This window comes from Spermophilus citellus (assembly GCF_964194105.1).
Source record: "Spermophilus citellus genome assembly, chromosome: 1".
NCBI classification, from domain to species: domain Eukaryota; kingdom Metazoa; phylum Chordata; class Mammalia; order Rodentia; family Sciuridae; genus Spermophilus; species Spermophilus citellus.
In genome coordinates, this window is record NC_138182.1 from 11,622,390 (window position 1) to 11,629,323 (window position 6,934).

The window sequence follows — 6,934 nt, forward strand, 5'->3', positions numbered from 1 at the left end:
CTCCTGCCTCAGGCTCCTGAGCCACTAGGATTACAGGTCCATAAAGCAGAGAGCTGAGGTGGTCCAGAGACTTTAGAAATGTGCCTTGAAAGAACTTCAGTATCTTTGGCCTCTGGTGTGGTGATCAGAGCATGTGTTTTCTCTGACTTCTTCCATCTGAAGCCTGCTAGGAAGGAAGCAAACAAATTACATCATGAAAAGCATCATTTTAGCTCTGTAAATCTCTGTTAGAGACGTTATCTGGATTTGGGGCTGGGAATGCAGCTCAATGGTAGAGTAGTTGACTGATGTGCTAAGGCCCTGAGTTTAATTCCAGCCCCACCAAAAACAGGGAAAAAAGGACCTGGATTTTAATGGGAAGGCTTCCTGGAGCCCCCATGGAGGTCTGGGGAATGTAAACACAAACTGGGAACAGATCTGGGTGCCTGATGCAGGACAACAAAAGTAGGAGAAAATGGAGAAAGTTGAAGAGAAGCCAAATATCCATTTTTCACCTGCTTTTCTCCACCATTTAAAAAATGGTGGAAAAAAAAGGTAAAATCCAGGCACATGTAATCCCAGCGGCTCCAGCTGCAGAGGCTGAGGCAGGAGGATTGCGAGTTCAAAGCCAGCCTCAGCAAAAGCAAGGTGCTAAGCAACTCAATGAGACCCTGTCTCTAAATAAAATACAAAATAGGGCTGGGGATGTGGCTCAGTGGCGGAGTGCTCCTGAGTTCAGTCCCTGCCCCCCCCCCAAAAAAAAATCAAAGTGATTGAACCATTTTCAGGGGTTGAATGGCATTAAGAACATTCACAGTGTTTTATAACCATCATGACCGTCCATCTCCAGACCTTTCTCCTGTTCCCAAACAGAATCTCTGTACACATCAAGCAGCAGTTCACCATCCTCTACTCTCACAGCCCCTGGCAGCCACTAGTGGTCTTTCTGCCTCTGAATTTGACCACTCGAGGGACTTTGTACAATATTTGCCTCTATCTCTGGCTCATTTCGCTCAGCAGATGGTCTCAAGTTACAGCCATGCTGTAACTTCATCAGAACTTCCATCCTTTTCATGGCTGAATAGTATCCCATTGTATGGCTGGATTCCATTTAGTTTATCCGTTCCTACGGGCACTTGGTTGTTTCCACCTTTTTTCGGCTGTGTCTAAAGCAGCTCTGAACATGGGTGTGTTCATGTACTTTTTTAGGACATGTGTACCTAGCTGATAAACTTTTTAAATGAGCGGTGTAAAGTTCTTTAAAGGGGGCTCCCACCGAGAAGAGTGTCACATTTCTCCCTTGGACCTGGTTTTCCAAGGTCAACAGGGTGCTGCTGAAATTCAAGGGAGAGCCAAACCATTGTCTTTGGGTTCTGTGTCATTCCTATCTTTGCCTCTGAGTGTGTGTGCACGTGTGTGTCCAGACCTACCCAGTGCTCCTGCTTCGGAGGAACTATTAACACATTAATATTATCAATAGCAGGCAGTGCCTGAGCCATTAGGGATTTATGAAAACATCTGAAGCAAGTCGTTTCAAAGCGCTGATTTGTTTTATAGTCAGTATTACATTTTATGACAGGCTCTTTTGCCAGCAAAATGAGCGCATGAGCATCATAGGCAGCTCAGTGGATGGAAACCCGTGCCCTGGGCTGCCCTGCAAATTTGCGTTCCAGATCCCTTGGGAAGTTTCTGCAATTTGTAGACAACTACTGACCTTTTGCTGCAGTGTTAATCTGGAACTGGATGGGGAGCATGCCCCCCCCCTTACTTTTTGAGCTGTAGAAACACTACGGTCCCTTCTCTTTTCTGTCATTCTCCTCAAACTGAGAACATAATAAGAAACCAGTAGCTGGTATTCCAAGGCCACACATGTTCCTGGCCACTGTGAGATAGATAGATAGATAGATTTTTTTCCCCCTGATTTTCCTGAGTTTCACCGGGGCACATTCCCTGGTTTGGGATAGAGAAGGCTGAACCCTATTTAGAAGGCACCCAAGGACAAACCAAACAGGTCACTTGGGGGGAGATATTTTCCCAGCAACCCAGTGCCTGACCCTCTCCATTCAAATACCCTCCCCCACTCCCACCCCCAACATGAACCAAAGAGGGAAGAAGGGGTAGGGGTGAGCCACAGTGGGACAGAGGAATTGAGCACCCCCAATTCTTGGCTGGCCAAGCTTGGGATTCTTGGGGCCTCCCCAGGCACCCCACTCTGGGGTGGGAGATAGTGCTAGACAGTTCCTTCTCAGTGTTCCCAGGGAGCAGGGTTTGTAATATTTTACAGCAGCTGTTTAACATTTCCCTACCTAGTTATTAAACACGAAAGGGAGTAAATTAAAATGGCAAAGTAAAATGAAATAAAGGGCGTCTTTTCTTTCTGTAAAGAGACAACACCTAATTAAGGAATATTTGAATCCCACAAAAATGCAGACTCTCATGGGTGACATAAAACTTCTCCTTTTAAACCAGGAACAAAACCTAGAAAACTGGGGACAGGCCCAAGTGGTAGTCCTTTAAAGCAAGACGTGCCCTCCTCTTGAGACTTTTGACTTTTTCTCCCTTCTTCTCCTTCTTTTTTTAAATTCTTTCCCCTCTCCACAGACCTGAGGGAGTATTAAACTCACATAACTCCTTTCAAGTTTTCAAGTTCAAGTTTTCTGGGCCGCAGCCAAGCAAGCCTCCAGTCAGCTCAGCTCCCCCTCCTGCCAGCAGTCGCTCTGCGGTGGCCCAGAGCCTTCTTTCTGCCCCCAGCCTCTTTCCCCTCCCCCATCAGGTCTTTTCAACTCCAACTCACAGTCCCACCCCCTCTTCTCTCTTTTGCCCCCTCCTGACTCTGTTTTTCCCCCCCACTAATTTCCCCAGCTCCCCTGGATCTTTCCTGGGTACTTTCTGAGCCCACACTCCCATCCCATCAGTTACTTCACCCCCCCTGAGCTGAGGGAGTGGGCCCTCCTCTCTTCCTGGCTCCTATCTTGTAACTTGACTAGAGTCCGAAGCTTTGGCCCCTTTTGGATACCACCCGGAGTGTCCCTGTGGGCCCTGACTCCACCCTTCCTCCAAGGTGTGGTCTCCTGCACAGAGGACCCTGGTGGGTTTTTGTGCTCAGCCTTTGTTATCTTTGACCTTTACTATGCAGGAACTCCCTCCTGGGGCACCTGCAGAGAGTGAAATCTAAGGGATGCAAAACCCCAGGAAGAGGTATGAGATGCAGCCTTATCTTAAGCAGGAAACCGGCCTCCCTTCCAGTTCAGCTGGGACCAGGCCCTCCGCTGTAATGAAAGGCAGGGATTAAACGATGCTTAAGACAGTTCTTCCTGGAAAGTTTCTCAAGTCATTCCATATCTCTTCAGGGTTGATTTGTATGTGTGGAGGGGGGCATTGGTGGGGGTGGTACCCAGGACCTTGCACATGCTAAGCAAGCGCTCCACCAATGAGCTGCACCCCCAGCCCTAGTTATTTTTTTAAGGAGAGTATTGTTCCTGCTATTCAGTCTTATAATTGAGAGGGGAGAAAAAGAGTTAAGGGAAGGCTAAGAAAATATGAATTGATACACCTTGAAATACTCACAAATTGAAGAAATTCTTAGTCGAAGTCTTGCCTTTCTGGGATTTTCCTAGGTTTTGAATAAATAGCTCGAAAGTCTTGCAAAAATTCTCCCAATATCACAATGCAGAGGATGGAGCCAGAGGCTCCAGATTCCTGCTTATTAGACTAAACACTAAAAGGAAATCATTTTTTCCTTTCAAAAATAAGGAGGGCTATTTTGCTGGCATTTCCTTTTGGGGAAGGATCCTGTGTCTGGCTTGCTTTTTAAAATGGGGAGACCGATTCTGCTGCAGTGGTGAAAGTGGAAGCCAGGTCATCAATCCCTGAGCCGCTGCAGAAGCATCTGCCCTGCTGGCTCTGCCCAGGGCTAGGGACCCAGCCCTCGGCCTGCCTGCCTTCTCTGAAACATGCAGGTGGAAAAACATTTTTGAAACTTGCTTTCTTTCATCTACACTTAAAATGCATGTATTTTTGCCAGATGTGGTGGCGCACGCCTGTAATCCCAGCAGCTCAGGAGGCTGAGCCAGGAGGATCATGAGTTCAAAATCAGCCTAAGCAATTCAGTGAAGCCCTACGTAACTTAGCAAGATCCTCTCTCTAAATAAAACACTCCTGACACATCCTTTTTAGTTTACCTCTCGCTTCACAGAGAGCTCTTTTGGGTCTTTTTCTGGTTCCTTTTCTCCCTGCTATTTAGCAGGTATGTCTCCAGGACTCTCTTCTGGGCTCCTTATCCAGTCTACTCACACAACCTCCCTAAGTCAACTCAGTTCATCTTGTAGAAGGACTGGGGATGTGACTCAGTGGTTAAATGCCCCCAGGTTCAATCTCTGGTACCAAAATAAATAAATAAATAGCACATTTTTTTTAGTAAAGCATTGGATGGAGTCTCTAGAAAAAATAATGGAAGTGATATCTTACATGTATACCTCCTTAACACTTCAAGGGGACTTTCCTGTGCCCGTAGGCTGTTAACAGCATTCCTGGCCTCTATACACTAGACACAGATGGTTTCTCCCTCTTCTCCAAACTGCAACAGTCAAAACTGTCTCTAGACACGGCCAATGTCCCCGGACAGGCAAAATCACTCCTGGTGGAGAGCACTGAGTGAGGGTCCAGCACCGTGAATGAGCTGGACGGTGACTCTGAGGAAGGCTGAGGTGACATATGGGGCAACAGAAAGCCATCGGGAAGCTGTTTATGGCAGGGTGTGGAATTACATCATTTAATTTTGGGGTTAGTGGTTGGCTGTTGTGTGGGTGCAGACTCTTGCAGGGGTCCAGGTGATGGGGGTTGGGGATGGAGACAAGCAGACAGAGGGCATGCTTATTTATTTATTTATTTATCTGGTGCTGGGGACAGCATGCACGGCCTAGCTATAGCCCCAGCCCCACCTTTTTTTTAAATCGTTTTTTTAGTTGTTGTTAGACCTTTATTTTATGTATTTATATGTGGTACTGAGAATCGAACCCAGTGCCTCCCACATGCAGGCAAGTGCGCTTCCACTGAGCTCCAGCCCAGCCCCAGCCCCAGCCCTTTTTATTTTATTTTGAGACAGGGTCTTGCCAGGAAGCCCAGGCTGGCCTCAAACTTGTGATGCTCCTGCTTCAGCCTCCCTAGATGCTGGGATTACAGGCCTGTGCCACTGCCCTTGGCTCAGGGCATGTTTTTATGACTAGGTGGCAGCACTTGCTGAATCCACAGGGAGGGGTGAGGCAGGAAGGGTCAGGGAAATGCTCTACACCTGGGTGGGGAGCTGTGCATATCTGACTGCTTCCTATCCCTGTAATGAAATACCTGTGACAATTAACTTATAAAGAGGAAAGGTTGATTTGGGGCTTATGATTTGGGGAGTTCTAGTCCATGATCACATGACCCCATCCATCACTTTGGACCTCTGGCAGAGTAGCACACCATGACTGGGGCAAATGGTAAATTGTTCATCAAATAGGAAGCAAAAAAGATAGCGAAAGAGCAAAGTCCCACAATCCCTTTTGAGAGTATGCCCAGGTTTCCTAAGGGCTCCCTCACACCTACCCACTTGTAAAGGTTCCACCGGCTTCCAACAATGCCACCTTGGAGATCCATCCTTAACCACATGGACCTCTGGGGGACACTTGTCAAACCACAACACCGTGTCATTAGTAGGGCAGTGCCAGTAGGGTACAGGTGAAAGGGTAAAGTTTCTAAGCTGCAAAGCCTGAATTAAAAAGTGAAAGACCAGGTATTGTTAAGTTCCTCTGCTACACCCAGAACCTGAAATTCCTGAGATAGTTAAGACAACGCCCTACTGGCCATTTAGCCTAGGGCCCTGTGCAGTTTGTCACGTAAGCATACAGGGCCCGAACCAATCAGTTTGAATGTGTACCCCCCCCCTTAGGAGTGACCAATCACCCCCGCCCGACCTGTTCCCGCCAATGAATGTGCTAATCATGTATGAGAGTTGTTGTTCAATTTTCCCACGCCTCATGCTGATTTGTTCTGATGTATGCAAAGCCCCCGCCCTCCCCAAAAAGTGTACTTAAGCACTGCTTAGCCTCTGCTCTGGGCTCTGGGCTGCTCTCGCTTCTTCTTTTTTTTTTTTTTTTTTAAAGAGAGAGTGAGAGAGGAGAGAGAGAGAGAGAATTTTTAACATTTATTTTTAGTTCTCGGCGGACACAACATCTTTGTTTGTATGTGGTGCTGAGGATCGAACCCGGGCCGCATGCTTGCGAGGCGAGCGCGCTACCGCTTGAGCCACATCCCCAGCCCCTGCTCTCGCTTCTTGAGTGAGCCCAGAGCCTCAGCGTGCTGAATTGGATCCTCAGTAAATCCCCTTCTGCAATTGCATGAGTCAGTCTCTTGGTGGTCTCTTCCTCCGACCCTTACACAGGAAGTCATTTATATGAGGTACCAGGTTAGACAGAGGATAAAAAATTCTAGAGACCCACGGAGAGGTGAGGACTGGAGATATAGTTTTATGGTATTTAAAGACCACAAGATGGATTGAGATGACGTAGGGAGGCTGTGTGAGTGGACTGGAGAAGGAGCCCAGAAGAGAGTTCTGGAGACCTATGTTTAGCAGGTAGAAAAGGAACCAGAGAAAGACCCAGAAGAGCTCTCTGTGAAGTGAGAGGTGAACTAGAAAGGACGCGTCAGGAAGGTCAAAAGTGTACCAAGAAGGCTGAGCTGTGCCTGATTGGGTGACAGAGCTTGTCCACAGCTGTGTGGACAGAATCTGTGCGCAGGGAGGGTGGAGGGCTGATGGGGTAGGTGAGGTGAGGACAGAGTGGCTGAGGCCCTGTCAGGAGCCGGGCTGTGCTGGGAGCAGGGTAGAGGCCTGAAGCAGGCGGGGGAAGCAGGTGGCGGTGTTTTGCAGATAGGAGCTGGTGGAGCCTGTCTGTGGAGAGTGGCCTAGTGGGCCAGAAAG